Source organism: Chiloscyllium plagiosum, chromosome 11 (genome assembly GCF_004010195.1).
Source record: "Chiloscyllium plagiosum isolate BGI_BamShark_2017 chromosome 11, ASM401019v2, whole genome shotgun sequence".
Classification (NCBI taxonomy): Eukaryota; Metazoa; Chordata; class Chondrichthyes; order Orectolobiformes; family Hemiscylliidae; genus Chiloscyllium; species Chiloscyllium plagiosum.
Genome location: NC_057720.1, coordinates 80,478,783 through 80,497,347, shown reverse-complemented (window position 1 = coordinate 80,497,347; position 18,565 = coordinate 80,478,783). Strand labels below are relative to the sequence as shown.

Below are 18,565 nucleotides of genomic sequence, written 5' to 3'. Positions count from 1 at the left end.
CTGTTACAGAGACCCCGGAGCCTGTTACAGAGACCCTGGAGCCCATTACAGAGACCCCGGAGCCTGTTACAGAGACCCCTGAGTCTGTTACAGAGAACCCTGAGCCTGTTACAGAGACCCCTGAGCCTGTTACAGAGATCCCGGGCCTGTTACAGAGACCCCAGGCCCTGTTACAGAGACCCCGGAGTCTGTTACAGAAACCCTAGGGACTATTACAGAGACGGGAAACAGTGAGGACTGCAGATGCTGGAGATCAGAGCTGAAAATATGTTGCTGGAAAAGCGCAGCACGTCCGGCAGCATCCAAGGAGCAGGAGAATCGGCGTTTCGGGAATGAGCCCTTCTTCATTTCAGCACTGTTACAGAGACCCCAGGGACTGTTACAGAGACCCCAGAGACCATTACAGAGACCCCAGAGTCTGTTACAGAGACTCCAGAGCCTGTTACAGAGACCCCGGGGCCTGTTACAGAGACCCCAGAGCCCATTACACAGACGCTGGGAGTCTGTTACAGAGACCCCAGGGCCCATTACAGAGACCCCAGGGCCTGTTACAGAGACCCCAGAGCCCATTACAGAGACCCCAGGGCACGTTACAGAGACCGTGGGGCCTGTTACAGAGATGCCCGAGCTTGTTACAGAGATCCCAGGCCCTGTTACAGTGACCCCGGAGTCTGTTTCAGAGATCCCAGAGAACGTTACAGAGACGCCCGATCCTGTTACAGAGACCCCGGAGTCTGTTACAGAGACCCTAGTCGACTGTTACAGAGACCCTGGACCCTGTTACAGAGACCCCAGAGGCCATTACAGAGGCCCCTGTGACCGTTACAGAGACTCCAGAGCCAATTACAGAGAGCCTGGAGTCCGTTACAGAGACCCCGGAGCACGTTACAGAGACCCCGGGGCCCATTACAGAGACCCCAGAGCCTGTTACAGAGACCCCTGAGCCTGTTACAGAGACACCGGAGCACATTACAGAGACCCCGGAGCCCATTACAGAGACCCCAGAGCCGGTTACAGAGATCCCGGAGCTCATTACAGAGACCCCGGAGCCTGTTACAGAGACCCCAGAGCTGAAAATGTGTTGCTGGAAAAGCGCAGCAGGTCGGGAAGCATCCAAGGAGCAGGAGAATCGACGTTTCAGGCATGAGCCCTTCTTCAGGAATGAGGAAAGTGTGCCAAGCAGACTAAGATAAAAGGTAGGGAGGAGGGACTTGGGGGAGGGGCATTGAAAATGCGATAGGTGGAAGGAGGTTAAGGTGAGGGTGATAAGGTGAGGATGATAGGCCGGAATGGGGGTGGGGGCAGAGAGGTCAGGAAGAAGATTGCAGGTTCGGAAGGTGGTGGTGAGTTAGAGGGTTGGGACTGAGACAAAGAGGGTGGAGGGGAAATGAGGAAACTGGAGAAGTCTGAGTTCATCCCTTGTGGTTGGAGGGTTCCTAGGCGGAAGATGAGGCGCTCTTCCACCAGCCATCGTGTTGCTATGGTCTGGCAATGGAGGAGTCCAAGGACCTGCATGTCCTTAGTGGAGTATTGGAACTGGTCCTCCTGAGAGCAAATGCGGTGGAGACGATTTCCCAATTCCTTCGTCTCCGCTGCATCTGCTCCCAGAAGGACCAGTTCCAATACCGAACAACCCAGATGGCCTCTTTCTTCAAAGACCGCAATTTCCCCTCAGATGTGGTCGACGATGCTCTCCACTGCATCTCCCCACTTCCAGCTCCTCTGCCCTTGAGCCCCGCCCCTCCAACCGCCACCAGGACAGAACTCCACTGGTCCTCACTTACCATCCCACCAATCTCCATATACATCATATCATCCGTCGCCATTTCCACCACCTCCAAACGGACTCCACCACCAGGGATATATTTCCCTCCCCTCCCCTATCAGCGTTCCGAAAAGACCACTCCCTCCGTGACTCCCTCATCAGGCCACACCCCCCACCAACCCAACCTCCACTCCCGGCACCTTCCCCTGCAAGAGCAAGAAATGCAAAACTTGCGCCCACATCTCCCCCCTTACTTCCCTCCAAGGCCCCAAAGGGATCTTCCATATCCGCCACAAATTCACCTGCACCTCCACACACATCACTTACTGCATCTGCTGCACCTGATGTGGCCTCCTCTATATTGGGGAGACAGGCCGCCTACTTGCGGAACATTTCAGAGAACACCCTGACCAACCAAACCAACCACCCCATGGCTCAACACTTCCACTCCCCTCCCATTCCACTAAGGACATGCATCTGCAGTCCTCACTTTCTCCATAGAGACCCCAGAGCCTGTTACAGAGACCCTGAAGCTCATTACATAGACCCTGGAGCCCATTATAGAGACCCTGGAGTCTGTTACAGAGACCCCGGAGCCTGTTACAGAGACCCCAGAGTCTGTTATAGAGACCCCGGAGCACATTACAGAGACCCCAGAGCCTATTACAGAGACCCAGGAGCTCATTACAGAGACCCTGGAGCCCATTACAGAGACCCCGGAGTCCATTACTGAGACCCCGAAGCTCATTACAGAGACCCCAGGGCCTGTTACAGAGACTCCAGAGCCCATTAAAGAGACCCCGGATCCTGTTACAGAGACCCCGGCGCCTGTCACAGAGACCCCGGAGCCCGTTACAGAGATCCCGGAGCCTGTTACAGAGACCCTGGAGCCCATTACAGAGATCCCGGAGCCTGTTACAGAGACCCCGGAGTCTGTTACAAAGACCCCGGAGTCTGTTACATAGACCCCGGAGCACGTTACAGAGATCCCGGAGCCTGTTACAGAGACCCCGGAGTCTGTTACAAAGACCCCGGAGTCTGTTACAGAGACCCCAGAGCCTGTTACAGAGATCTCGGCGCCTGTTACAGAGACCCCGGAGCCTGTTACAGAGACCCTGGAGCCCATTACAGAGACCTCGGAGTCTATTACAGAGACCCCTGAGCCTGTTACAGAGACCCCGGACTCTGTTACAGAGACCCCGGAGCCTGTTACAGAGATCCCGGAGCCTGTAACAGAGACTCCAGAGCCTGTTACAGAGATCCCGGAGTCTGTTACAGAGACCCCGGGCCCTGTTAAAGAGACCCCGGAGCCTGTTACAGAGACCCCGGAGTCTGTTACAGAGACCCCTGAGCCTGTTATAGAGACCCCTGAGCCTGTTACAGAGATCCCGGGCCTGTTACAGAGACCCCAGGCCCTGTTACGGAGACCCCGGAGTCTGTTACAGAAACCCTAGGGACTATTACAGAGACAGGAAAAAGTGAGGACTGCAGATGCTGGAGATCAGAGCTGAAAATATGTTGCTGGAAAAGCGCAGCACGTCCGGCAGCATCCAAGGAGCAGGAGAATCGGCGTTTCGGGCATGAGCCCTTCTTCATTTCAGCACTGTTACAGAGACCGCAGGGACTGTTACAGAGACCCCAGAGACCATTACAGAGACCCCAGAGTCTGTTACAGAGACCCCAGAGTCTGTTACAGAGACTCCAGCGCCTGTTACAGAGACCCCGGGGCCTGTTACAGAGACCCCAGAGCCCATTACAGAGACCCTGGGAGTCTGTTACAGAGACCCCAGGGCACGTTACAGAGACCGTGGTGCCTGTTACAGAGATGCCCGAGCCTGTTACAGAGATCCCGGGCCTGTTACAGAGACCCCAGGCCCTGTTACAGTGACCCCGGAGTCTGTTTCAGAGATCCCAGAGAACGTTACAGAGACGCCAGGCCCTGTTACAGAGACCCCGGAGTCTGTTACAGAGACCCTAGGGACTGTTACAGAGACCCTGGACCCTGTTACAGAGACCTCAGAGGCCATTACAGAGGCTCCAGAGCCTATTACAGAGAGCCCGGAGTCCGTTACAGAGACCCCGGAGCACGTTACAGAGACCCCGGAGCACGTTACAGAGACCCCGGGGCCCATTACAGAGACCCCAGAGCCCGTTACAGAGACCCCAGAGCCTGTTACAGAGACCCCGGGGCCTGTTACTGAGACCCCAGAGCCTGTTATAGAGACCCCGGAGCCTGTTATAGAGACCCCGGAGCCTGTTATAGAGATCCCAGGGACTGTTACAGAGACCCCAGAACCCATTACAGAGACCCTGGGAGTCTGTTACAGAGACCCCAGGGACTGTTACAGAGACCCCGGGCCCTGTTACAGAGACCCCAGAGTCTGTCACAGAGACCCCAGAGAACATTACAGGCACCCCAGGCCCTGTTATAGAGACCCCGGAGCCTGTTATAGAGATCCCAGGGCCTGTTACAGAGACCCCAGAACCCATTACAGAGACACTGGGAGTCTGTTACAGCGACCCCAGGGACTGTTACAGAGACCCCGGGCCTTGTTACAGAGACCCCAGAGCCTGTCACAGAGACCCCAGAGAACATTACAGACACCCCAGGCCCTGTTACAGAGACCCCGGAGCCAGTTACAGAGACCCCAGAGACCATTACAGAGACTCCGGCCGATGTCAAGCAGTGAGTGCAGGAGCAGCAGAGGAGGAACAAGAAGAAGATAGAAAGATGACCTCTTGCACTAAAATCTTGCATTACTGTGTTTCAATGTTGCGCTGCAGCATGGCCATATTATAAAGCAATTTAAAAAACACTTTTTAGATGTGTGATAATAAATCCAATCTATTGTCTAACCCTGTTAGAATTTCATACATTGTAGCCCAATCACCTCTCAATGTGATTATATCTGCACACCAACTCTCTATCCCACACAGACCCACCCATACTCTATCCCATAACCCTGCATTTCCCATGGCTAATCCGCATAACCTGCACATCTTTGGACTGTCGGCAGAAACCAAAGCACCTGGCGGAAACACATGCAGACACTCTGAAAACATACAAACTCCGTACGGACGGTCACCAAAGGCTGGAATCAAACCCAGGTCCCTGGCGCTGTGAGGCAGTAGAGCTAACCGCTGAGCCACTGTGTCATCTCACATAGACCCAATCGAACCAAACCTTCCTCATATGTCTATCTTGAAATTCCCAGCATCAGGATCAGAAACCTTTACCATACACACACTGTGGCAAGCCTGTGCTCTCTTCAGTAGGGAGATCAAAACTACGCTGAATATTCAGGGCACAGTCTTACCATGACGCTATCTAACTGCAGTAAGACATTGGCCTTGAATTCACATCAACACAATTGGGTCACTGTAGGGACAGAGTGAATTCGATGAAGAGCTAGCCACCAAGATATCATGCAGCCTATTTAGTAAGTGTTGGCAGGCATTTGTGGTGTCAACCTGCTGTTCAACAAGTCTCCAGGTAGCACTGGCTTCGATTTTTTTTATGGCTTGCTCTGAAAACAGGCTGGCCCAGAGTTTCAACTAGTCCACACGTTTATCTCTTTGGTATCCAAAGTGGTTGGCAAATATCATTCACTCAGTGTTCATGAGCACAACATTACTTAATGCGGCTTACAGAGAGTGTCAAAGGTCCCTTATTTGCTGCATTACTGATGGCTTATGTTTCTGACAAAGCTTTCAACAACAGCAATGTCTCTCAAATCCCATTTATGATTAAATCCAGTCAGTTGCAGCAGCAAAAAGCTTTTCAGTTCTGTCACTCGTTGATAACCTAATTAGTCAAGATGGGAGGTTGCTGTCATGCGGCAGTTCTCTTCCAATCATCATGGTGGCAGCTTGGAAATCCATCATTGTCCCCTTTCCCTTCACCTACAGACTGAGATTCCCCTTGTCATGTTTTATCTGTGTAGGCCTCTGCTTTTAAAACAAGCAGCGTTTACATCTCCATGTATTTTGATTTACACTTTAAATGCAAATGAAGCAAATGTCTTCATTTGAAGATACCACGCTGATGGGAAAATTGAGATCCCCATGGGTTCGAACAGATCATCTCTGGCTCCTGATAGACATAATCACTAAGACTAACTGGACAATGTCACTTGAATAGTTCCTATTGGGTGGCACATCCCCTCACTATACCAGGGACCTGGATTCGATTCCACCCTCGCGTGACTGTGTTGAGTTTGCACAATCTTCCTGTGTCGACGTGGGTTTCCTCCGGGTGCTCCAGTTTCCTCCCATAGTCCAAAGATATGCAGGTCAGGTGAATTGGCCTTGTTAAGTTGCCCTGTAGTGTCCAAGGATGTGCAGGTTAGATGGATTAGCAATGGGAAATGCAGGGTTTACAGGAATAGGGTGGGGGCTGGGTAGGATGTTCTTCAGAGGGTCAGTACAGACTTAATGTGCCAAATTGTCTCTTTCTGCACTGACGAGATTCTACTTCAGGGGAAGAAAAAGTTGTGGCAGCATGGTGGCTTAGTGGTTAGCACTATTGCCTCACAGTGCCTGAGATCCAGGTTCAAGGGATGCTCGTCAGAGGATTGATGGGCTGAATGGCCTGCATCCACACTGTAGCAATTCTGTGATTCTACTGTCGGCACACAATATTACACCTTGTTGTTACAGCTTCTCATTACGACTCCTCAATTATTCGTCCGCTATCAATGTTACATGAACAGACCCAGCAGCAGGAATTTTGCTTAAATACTTCATGGTAACAAATAGAGTAAAACAAATCCATTCAACACAGGTGAAAATGTTTTCAGACAACAAACAACTGTACCATTTTCAAAAGATATTGCCACTTTATGAATGTAGTCAGTTAGCCAGAAGCCAAAACCACTTGAATAGACACACACATTCAGATGGTCAACTTGGACATAAAGGCAAAAGCTGGTAAGTTGTGCAGGAGAAGCAATGTGGGTGAGTAAAACATGTTTTTTTAAAAATTGACACATCTGCCTATTGCAGAGTCCTTAGAGAGAAAGTCTGTAGGAACAGTCCTAATTCCAGATGAGAAACAACTGTTTCCAAACTCTAGGAATAAAATTCAAAATCTCTGGAAGGCAAAAGTAAGAGTTTAAAATTGTTGACACAAAGGATCAGGTTCTGAAGAATAGGAGTAAAAATAAAGAGCACTTACTGTTCACAGCAAGCTACGTTCAAGCAAGAAAAATGAGACTCTGCTATGGTAATGACGTCAAAGGCTAATAATTAATGAATACTGAGACCACAACACTGGTAATGTCAGAGGGCAGGTTTTAAAGGTGAGTGATGGACAATTTGAAAGATTTAAAATACAGAGTCGAACAGGTTAAAATAGAAGAACTTTAAGACTGTGATAAGATTGGGGAAATACATCACTTTGAACATATGAAATTGGAGCAGGAAGTAGGCCGTCTGGCCCTTGAAGCTTGCTTCGCCATTCAATCTTTTCATGAACCCAGGTCCACTTACCTGCCCTCTCACTTAACCCTTAATTCCTTTATTGTTAAAAAAAATTTCTACCTTAGCTTTAAAAATTTTTACTGAAGTATTACTTCACTGGGCAAGGAATTCCATAGATTAACAACCCTCTGGGTGAAGACATTCCTTCTCAATTTAGTCCTAAATCTGCTCCCCCTAATTTTGAGGCCATGCCCTCTTGTCCTAGCTTCACCTGTCAATGGAAACATCCTCTCTACTTCTATCTTATCTATTTACTTCAGAATTTTATATGTTTCTATCAGATCCCCCCTCATTTTTCTAAATTCCAATGAATGTAATCCTAATCTACTCAGTCTCTCCAGGTAAGCCAACCCCCCTCAACTCTAGAATCAATTTAGCAGACCTCCTCTGCACCCCCTCCAGTGCCAGTACATCCTTTCTCAAGTAAAGAGACCAAAACTGTACACAGTACTCCAGGTGTGCCCTCACCAGCACCCTGTACAGCTGCAACATAACCTCCCTGCTTTTAAACTCAATCCCTTTAGCAATGAAGAACAAAATTCCATTTGCCTTCCTAATTGTTGTACCTGCAGACCAACCCTCTGTAATTCATGCACAAGGACACCCAGGTCCCTCTGCATAGCAGCATGCTGCAACTTCTTACCATTCAAGTAATAATCCTGTTATTCCTACCAAAATGGATGACTTCACATTTATTAACACTGTATTCCATCTTTGTCCACTCACTCAAAGTATCTATGTTTATCTACAAAATTTCACAGTCCTCTGCACACTTTGCTCTGCCACTCATCTTAGTGTCAGCTGTAAATTTTGACTCCCTACATGTGGTACCCAATCCAAATCATCTATATAAATTATGAATAATTGAGGTCCCAACACCACTAGTCACTGATTGCCAGCCAGAATAGCACTCATTTATCCCCACTTTTCGCTTCCTGTTAGTCAACCAATCCTCTATCCATGCTAATACTTTACCCATAATGCCATGCATCGTTATCTTATGCAGCAGCTTCTTATCCGGTACCTTGTCAAAGGCCTTTTGGAAATCTAGGTACACTCTGTCCACTGGGTCCCCATTGTCCACCTTGCTCGTAATATCTTCATAGAATTCCAAAAGATTTCTTCAGCATGACCTGCCCTTCATGAACCCATGATGTGTCTGCCCAATTTCTATCGAGATGCCCTGCTATTTCCTCCATGATAATAGACTCAAGCATCTTCCACACTACAGAGATGAAGCTAACTGGTCTATAATTCCCCATCGCCTGTCTACCTCCCTTTTTAAACAGTGTCATCACATTTGCTGTTTTCCAATCTGCATGGGCTGCCCCAGATTCCAGTGAATTTTGGAAAATTACTACCGATGCACTTGCTACTCCTCCCGCATCTCTTTTAGTACCCTGTGTTACATTCCATCAAGCCCAGGAGACTTATCTATCCTTAGCTGCATTAGCTTGCCCAACACTACCTTTTCTGTAATAATGGTTAATTCCAGGTCCTTACCTACCTTCATCTCTTTGTCAATTATTGCCATGCTATTTGTATCCTCCACTGAGAAGACCGATACAAAATATCTGTTCAATGCCTCAGCCATTTCATCATATCCCATAACTAAATGCCCCTTCTCATCCTCTAAAGGACCAATATTTACATCAGCCACTCTTTTTTGCTTTATATATTTCTAGAAACGTTTGCTATCTGTCTTCATATTCTGTGCTAGTTTTTTCTCATGTTCTGTCTTACTTTTCTTTAAAGCTCTTTTTGTGACTTTCTCTTGAACGTTAAAGTTTCCCCAGCCTTCTGGTTTCCTGCTGTTTTTGGCTACTTTGTATGCCTTCTCTTTCAATTTGATAGCCTCCCTTATTTCCTTAAACACCCATGGCAGATTACCCCTTTTCTTACAGTCCTTTCTTTTCAGTGGGATATAGTTTTGGTGAGCACTTCGAAAAATTGCTTTGAAAGTCTTCCACTGCTCATCCACTGTCCCACCATAAAATCTTTGTTTCCAGTCCACTTTAACTTGTAGTCTCCCGTGTTTAAGCACAGGACCGTGGTATTGGATTTTATCTTCACACTCTCCATCTGCATTCTAAATTCAACCATACTGCAACCACTCCTTCCAAGAGGATCCCTAACTATGAAGTCATTAATTATTCCTGTCTCATTACACAGGACCCAATCTAGGATAGCTTGCTCCTTCGTCGGTTTCATTAACTCCTCAAGTCTATCCTGATGGAGCTGGTTCGACCAATCGACATGTAGATTAAAACCCCCATGATAATTGCCATACCATTTTTACAGACATTAGTTATCTCTTTGTTTATTGCCCACCCCAATGTGATGTTATTATTTGGTGGCCTATACAGAACATCTATCAGTGACTTTTTCTTCTTAGAATTTCAAATTTCCAGCCAAATGGATTCAATCTTAATCTCCATAGAACCTGTATCATCTCTCAGCACCACCCTGATATTGTCCTTGAATATCAGAGCTACACCACCTCCCTTACCTTCCTATATGTCCTTCTGAATAGTCTGATACCCTTGGAAATTTAACTCCCACTTATGACCATCCTGTAACCATGTCTCCGTAACGGCTACTAAATCATATTCATTCAAAATGAGTTGTGCTGTTAAATCATTGACCTTGTTACGAAAACTACGAGCATTCAGGTGAAGTGCCTTTATGCTGGCTTTCTTACCCTCATGATTTCCAACATTTCTCATAATATCTCCTGAGTTATCCTTCCTTTTTACTTCTTTCATTGTCTGCCTTGAACTTTAACCCTCCTGCACACATACTAACCTGCTGCTTACCTTTTTATTTACCATCATACTTCCTGTCATTTTCCCTTCCCCCCCCCCCCCCCCCAGCCCCGACTTACTAGTTTAAACTCCCAGTGACCACCCTATGTATCCTTGTTGCATGAACACTGGTTCCAGAATAGTTCAAACCGTCCCATCGGTAAGAACCCCCCAGTTCCAAAACTGAAGCCAATTCTGCATGAAATAGAACCCCTCGTTCCCACACCTTTCCCTTAGCCACATGTTTACTTCCCTAATTTTCTTATCCGTGCTGATTTGCACATGGCTTGGGCAATAATCCGGAGATCTTGACTCTCAAGGACCTGTCCATTAATTTCATTCCTAGTGCTTGATAATCCCCAAACAGGTTCTTCATCCGAATGTGGATTTGGGCAGGAAGATTTATTAAGGCCATGGCCACAGATGTATATTTCAAAAATCTGGAAAATGTCCATGCATTGTATATCAGGCTATGAAAGATAGGAAAGCATCGACTGTACCCTTGAACTGGGAACTCACATCTTGGCTGCAGGTGGTTAAGAACAAGAGGAAATTGATGATCCAACTGACTCAACTTTGAATAACCTATCCCCGTCAGTGGATATTTCATTAGTTCAGTCTTAATACAGGGACAAATGTCATGGTCCTATCAGATCAAATGCCATAACTGAAGAAACAGAAGTTATATCCTTCAGGCTTGAGGTTTTCAGGTCCCAATGGAATAACTTTCAAAATTAACTTATGCTACATGTAATACTGAAAAACAAAGTGTTAAGAATGTATACATAATTCACAACAACACTTCTCACTTTTGATCTACACACGTTTTGTGGTATCGATGTTCTTAAGAAAACCAAAAAAGAGTTCAACTAGTTTCAATGGAACAACTGTTTCAGGAACAAACTGTTGTACAACAGGCCATAGGTAGAAGACGTCATTGCACTCCCTTCATGAAGGAACCCAAAGCATCGACTAACACTATCGATAATCAACAAAAGGGAATTGTTTCCTGCTGCCGACGAAAAGAAAATCGGCAACTGTACTGCACTGGTGGAAATGTTTTCATTGTAACACATTTGAGAAAATTCAGAAGTCAAAACTCAGTGAGGTTTGCTATCAAAAGCAGAGAACAAAATGAACAGTACTGCCCACTTGGCCTCATTGGGGTATCTTGAACCAAAGCTGGTCAAAGAACAAAAATATTCTGCTAAACATATTGACACAGTAGATTTATTTTGTTACCAGACGATAAATTGACAAAAAAAACTCAAGACCAACTTGTACATCCATTGTCTTCCAACAAAGAGCTGAGCAGCATCAGTATCAGAGATAATGCTAAGCAAGCAACAATCCTTCACTTCCAAATATGAGCATGTGAAAATGCTATTTCATCAGCAAGACATCAGAGAATGAACAAAAGTATCCAAACTACTGGACAAGTTTAATTAACGAGCTTACTTACTTCAATTCAGATTATTCAGCAAATTGAGAGTGAAGATTTATTTGAATAAAATGAAGACGAGCTACATGCAACTATGTTAAACTAATGATGAATGCTCATCAATTCAGGAAGCAGTCAAAAAGGAAAAGAAACATGTCTGCTCTAAAATTCCAGGATACTGCAATGAAGAAAAATGTTTGTTGCAACAGAGCAGTCATCTTTCACGATGTATATCCATGAGATTAAAGGTTCCCCAGATGAAGCTATGGATTAAGTAACCAAGTTAACAGGGAAGAGTTTCTCTGCAAAAGGAATTCAGGAGATTAAGCATTCTTCAGAAAATGTAATTGACCAATTACCTGTATTGGGTTTAGCAGCAACAGCATCCTCCATGAAAGCCATCCAACAAATGAAAGGTCCTTCAGCAGAGAAATAATTTACAGACAGACAATCAGAATCAAAGTCATCACTCCTCAATTTTAGGGACCAAGTAATCTTGCTAGTCTGAGGAGAAAGCATTCCAGACGAATTGTGAAAAGTTCAGACTGCCTGAATTTGTGAAGTCAGAGACTTGAATAGAGATGTGGTCGTAGTGGATTTGGAAACAACCATATACTTAAATATATAAATGCTAACTATGAATTCAGTACACGTTGTAGTATTTTACATTACAGCAATATTTGTTTGGGCCTCCCTTTAAAAAAGTCAGACCTCCTTTAAGAAGGGTAGGATGCTTAGATCTTGATATCCGTAAGGAATTCTGCTGCACTATACAAGAGTACACATCAGTGCAAGAGAGGAGGAAGCTCCCTTATGTGCAATAAATTGTCAGAACTTCAAAAGCAATATCTGAAAGGATGATGGATGTGGATTCAATAAAGGGGGACTAGGTTAACTTTCAAAGGGAAACAAAATTGAAGGACGAGGTGGAGAAGCTAAATCGATCGTTATTTGAAAAAGCCAATCCAGACTCAAAGTGAGAATGGCTTCACCATAACGGCACAAACAATCTCTAAGAAAATCATGGACTCATGAAAAAAAGTCAGGTGTTTTTATCCTTTACTTTGTAAACTTCTACTTATGAGTCAGAAAAATATTGGAGAAAGATGCAGTGTTTGAAAGTGAGAGCTCATGCGATGAAATAGCCAGGAATATGTCCCAACTAAGTTGACACTGACGGTGAATAGTGATGTGGAAGGCAGTCAGTATTATTCATTATTATTCATTGAGCTGCTCAAATAGATATCTGGTCACGGCAGATCTCCCCTATCTGTAATCAGCTATTCATAAAAAAAAGAGATGAATCAAATCCAGTGAATTACAAACCCATTAACATTGCAGCAGTAATTAAAGAAAATAAAATTGATCATCAGGAGCTAACTTGAGGGTTACCTATGTGGTATTAACCTAACAAACAGCAACCAACATACCTTCAGAAAGGACAGGTCCTCTGAGCTATCTTCTTTGACATTTAGGAAAGAGGTGGCATCCCTTGTGCTCCTCGGAAAGCCCCAGGATATTTGAAGTCATGATTAAATTCCACCTGAAAGGTTGTTTCACAAGCTTCAGGCAGACAGCATCCTTGGTAAAAGGTGACCGTGGATAAGGGATGGGAATGGCAGAGAAGAAATGAAAGGATACAGTGAGGGGAGTCATGTGAAGTTGGGGTGATGTGCCAAATGCAGAGACCTAGCAATCTGTACTGGAGCCTGACTTTTTCCAATCCACTTTAGCAAACAGGATTTCAGATACATTTTACTCAACAAGGGGTAGCTGAGTCTGACATTGCTCCAGGAAGTAATATAAGACATTTGACAACATTAGCAAGCAGGTAAGACTGTAACAGATCGCATTCCATATGGCAAGTCTATGGCAATATACATGTAGTTCTTGAACAACAGCATACAGAGCAAACCAAATCCTGAGGTATACCACTAAATTATTGGCACTCCTTTGTTGAAGGGCATGCCACAGGCTTGCTATGATCCATATGACTTTTACCATTCATTTTAGTTGGAGTAACTGTGGGAGACACTAACCTCCACAGAGTCAATCCCTTCTCTATGCTCCTGTTGTGTGAAGTGGAATGCCACAACTATTGTTTCAGATGACCTTTCCTTGTAACTCGGAGAGTGCTGAAGCTAAACAGTGCACTGGTCAGCCATGCTGAGCACTGGACCCACCTTAAATCTCTGAGACACAAGTGAAAGTTCACCCTGTGATGGCTTTGGATGGTTCAGGAGACGGTTTACTCTGGGATGGGTCTTTTCAAATTCATAGGTAATGGGAGTAGAAAATGTCATTAGGACCTCTCGAGCCTGTGCCACTATTCGGACAGATGATGGTTGATCCTCATCCTCATTGTTTTACAGCCTCAAATACCATTTCTTGCAATTGCCTGGAATACTCTATCCCTTGAGTTGTGCATGTTCAAAGATTCTGAATGAAGAAATGTCTCCTCTTTGCAATTTGGGAGTGGGCCTCCAGCCAGGAGAGACCAGAAGCTTAGTATCAAGTCTAGCCCTTTGAAAGCCTTTTATATTGTACTGAGATCATCTCTCAGGGGCTCATTCACCCATTTGAGGGGACATATTGGCTGTTGCAAGCTAGCAATGCATGAAGGTTTCAGCTTCCCAGAATATACAGACTTCAGGGTGCCAGATATTCTGAGTAAGACAAAAATAACTGGGACTAAAAATATAAAAATGCAGAGAATTCAAAATAAAGACAGACTAAAGGTCTACAAGTTCCTGAAAGAGAAAGGCAGCTTACAATTTACCAATAGGTAACACTGACACTTTGATTCTTAATTGCTCGTTCATATTTAGTGCTAACAGATGCAGTGTGGGAAATACCTGAATGATAAATCTCTTACACAGCAATCTGGGAAAACCATTTCAAATTGTTCTAGTTCTTGTTCTAGACAGAGGCAAAAATACTGCAGATGCTGGAAGCCAAGGTAAACACGCAGGAGGCTGGAAGAACACAGGAAGTCAGCATTTCGGAAGAAAGGTTACACCAAAAATGTTGACTTCTCTACCTCCTGATACTGCCTGGTTTGCTGTGTTCTCCAAACCTCCAGCCTGGAGAAAGTAAGGACTGCAGATGCTGGAGATCAGAGTCGTGAGTTTGGTGCTAGGAAAGCACAGCCAGTCAGGCAGCATCCGAAGAGCAGGAGAATCAAAGTTTCGGGCATTAGCCCTTCATCAGGAATGAGGCTTGTGGGCCTGGGAGGCTCAGAGATAAACAGGAAGGGGGTGTGGCTGGGGGAAGGTAGCTGAGAATGCAATAGGTATTTGAAGGTGGGGAAAAAGGTGATAGGTCAGAGATGAGGGTGGAGCGGATAGATGGGAAAGATGATGGACAGGTCGAGAGGGTGGTGCCAAGTTGGTAGCTTGGGATGGGATAAGGTGAGGGGAGGGGAAATATGGAAATTGGTGAAATCCACATTAATCCTGTGTGGTTGCAGGGTCCCAAGGCGGAAGATGAGGCGTTCTTCCGCCAGGCACCGTTGGTTAGGATTTGACAATGGAGGAAACGCAGGACCTGCATGTTCTTGGTGGAGTTGGAGGGCGAGTCGAAGTGTTCAGCCACAGAACGGTGGGGTTGGTTGGTCCAGGCATCCCAGAGATGTTCGCTGAAATGATCTGCAAGCTGTCATCCTGTCTCCCCAGTGTAGAGGAGACCATGCTGGATGCAATGGATACAGTAGATGACATTGGTGGAGGTATAGATAAATTTCTGTTGAATGTGGAAGGATCCTTTCGGGCCTTGGATGGAGGTGAGGGGGAGATCGTGTGTGCAGAGGTTTTGCACTTTCTGCAGTGGCAGGGGAAGGTGCCTGGAGTGGAGTGTGGGTTGGTGGGAGGCGTGGATCTGGAAGGGGAGTCGCGGATCTGACAAGGGAGTCGCCGAGGGAATGGTCTCGCTGGAGTTCTGATAAGGGTGGGGAGGGAAGTATATCCCCAGTGCTGAGGTCTGTTTGAGGGTGGCAGAAATGACTGAGGATAATGTGATGTATCCGGAGGTTGGTGGGATGGAAGGTGAGGATCGGAGGGTTCCGAGAGAAAAGCACAGCAATTACACCTCGGATTCCCTCATTCCATAGATTTGACAGAATTACCAATTGATGGATTTTGTTATGGGAGTAAATGTTGTGAGAATGAGGTTCTGCAGGTTATCTGATTTACTTGCAAAACAAGTAGGCCTGGTGCACGATGATGGAAGGAAATTAAAAATCAACATTTAGCTGAAATATTAAAAAAGAAAGCTTGACTTTTATAAGAAGGCCCTCCTACCCACTTTGAAATGTCTGCAGATGGTGTATTTGATGGAGGGGTCGGACGCTGCATTGTAAAGAACAGCAGGCTCATGAAGAGGAAAATGTCAGCTTCTAAATCACGACGACAATTACATTCTCCAAGGGATTATTCAAACCCATTACAGTGCAGTGCTCAGTGCGACTGTAACCTTTTAAGCGAGTACCTGCAGATGCAAATACACTTAACTCCTTAGCCGCCTGCTTGCAGTCCCTGTTCCACAGTGAAGGAATTAGCAATTCCAGTGCAGTTCCTCCAAAGTACGGTACAGAGAAAGCTGTTGTGTTTTTAGCTAAAGGAGAAACAATAAGAGATGAAAAGATGGTGCAGAAATTTCAAACATTACCATCCTGCATTCACACTGTTTCTTTTCAAGTCTCCATGGATTCTGATATCAAGAAGTCCTCCAGCTTCTGCTCAGTAACACAACAAATAAGAACAAACAATTTTTTTTTTTGCAAATTAGAAGCACATAATAGAATCAGCTGAATGTAAGAGGTCCTGCAGCAACGATTTCACAGCAGAATTCTCTCCAATGTTCAGTCCAATGGATATTCCACAACTACAATGACTAAATCAAAACAGATTAACTACTCATTATCACATTACTGCGTGTGGGAGCTTACTGAACACAATTTGTTGCTGTGCATTAATAATTATACACTTCCAACTGACTTAATTAGCTGCACAGCACTATAAGATGCCTGAAAATTATGAAACGCATTAAATCAGGTAAAATGTTAATCAAAAAGACAATTGTAGAGAACTGAGTTACTAAGGGGTAAGGCAAAATTCGTTTAGTGAGCAATCATGGACTCTATTCGGCCATTGTAAGATATTCAGTGATAGGCTACAAAAGGACCCTCAGTACAGGAGGAAGGCGATAGATGAGCACATTGAATCAGTCTTCACTCTTAATCCAATGCTCAACTAATTTGATTTAAGAAGATTAACAATAAAATCATAACAATGAAAATAGATGAACATACTGCTTTGGAAAGAATTATGAACATTAAGATAAGTGAGGGCTACTGACTTGGATGTTGTCCCCTGCAGAAGGAGATGTGACATTTGTTGTGTGAGCTGCTTACCCATATCTTGGTTCCACAGGTCGGCGCAACATCGAGGGCCAAAGGCCCTGTACTGCGCTGGAATGTACTATGTCCTATGTTCTCTGTTCTTTAACAGCTGGAATCTGTGACCTGAAACTGAAAGACTATTCTATCCTTCATAACCAGAAGAGGAATTCAAATGGATCCCATGCTAGGAGAAGTCCATTAGGTTATTAAAATTTAATAGGCAACATGTTTCAGGGAACCATTATGGATGAAATCTGACTACTTTGGCAAAGACTACATGCCAGTCTTTTACCAAATGGATTCAGATTTTTTTTAAAAATCATGTCTCATCACTTGATTGTTTTTTTTTTGAAGAGGTAAGTTATTGGAGATGATTCTGACAGATAGGATTTACATGCATTTGGAGAGGCAAGGACTGATTAGGGATAGTCAACATTGTTTTGTGCGAAGGAAATCATGTCTCACAAACTTGATTGAGCTTTTTGAGGATGCACCCAAAAAGATTAATGAGGGCAGAATGGTAGATGTTGTTGACTTGGACTTTAATAAAGCGTTTGATAAGGTTTCGTATGATAGGCTAATTAGTAAAGTTAGGTCACATGGGATTCAGGTTGAGCTTGCCAATTGGATACAAAATTGGCTTTACGGTAGGAAAGGTGGGTGAAGGGTTGTATTTTTCAGACTGGAGGCCCATGACCAACGGTGTTCCATTGGGATCGGTATTGAGTCCGCTGTCCAGCGAAGTGCCTGAGTAACACCTGACTCAGCAGACCTTCCCTAAAAGAGATGAGGTAAGACCCCTTTGCTCTTCCATTAAATACCTCTCATGAGTTACCGTGCCTGTGATATCAGAGTAACATCCTGAGGCTGCAGGACAAACTCAGGCAGGAAATTACTGAACTGAAGACTGCAAACAAAATTATTTGCTTGTCTAATAAAGACACCACTTTTAAAATTAAAATGGTATCATTTATCAATTCTGTGGCATGGTGATAGGGTCCCTGCCTCAGGCCCAGAAGCTGCAAGTTCAAGGACTTGATAGCTGTGGAGAATGCACTCAGTGTGACTAAACAGAATCATAGAATACCTACAGTGTAACAAGAGGCTATTCAGCCTGTCGAGTCTGCACTGACCCTCTGAAGAGCATTCCAGGTAGACCTAGCCTAAATCATGGCTGATTTACCTTGTACTTACCATGGCTAATCCACTTAACATACATGTTTAAGGAACCAGAGGACCCAGACACAGACACAGGGAGACAGTCGCCTGAGCATGACATTGAACCTGGGTCTCTGGCACTGTGAGCCACTGTGCTACCCAGTTGGTGAACATCACATTGAATATCAGCCTGTGAATCTTTCCAACACACCTGATGGCAGACAGTAAGACCAGGAGAGTCTCCTGGTCAGCCATTCTGCAGGAAGCAATGACAAAGTGCTGCAGTATCTATCCAAGAATAATCATGGACTAATCCAATGGAAGGACACGGTCATCAATGCCCTCCTAAGTCATGGCAAACTAAAATCAAGAAGGAATATTCAAGCAGATTATTGCATGTTATCCATTACTGTACATACACACACACACACGAACGAAGGATGGGTTAAGTTGTTCAAGAGTTTCAACAGGAATTCAATCACATATGGTTACAGAGACACTGGAGTTTAAATCATCTG

At 45.0% G+C, this 18,565-nt stretch overlaps 1 long non-coding RNA gene across 1 annotated transcript in view; it reads right to left on the bottom strand.

The window, feature by feature from the left end:
• Positions 1 to 16,315, bottom strand: part of LOC122554613 — a 27,577-nt gene extending 11,262 nt beyond the window's left edge. Inside the window, exons 1-3 of the long non-coding RNA XR_006313037.1 lie at positions 16,157 to 16,315; positions 12,922 to 13,072; positions 11,851 to 11,995 (exon numbers count right to left, since the gene is read on the bottom strand). This is a non-coding gene — a long non-coding RNA (uncharacterized LOC122554613). The remainder of the gene's footprint in view (positions 1 to 11,850; positions 11,996 to 12,921; positions 13,073 to 16,156) is intronic.
• Between the last annotated feature and the right edge of the window lie 2,250 nt (positions 16,316 to 18,565).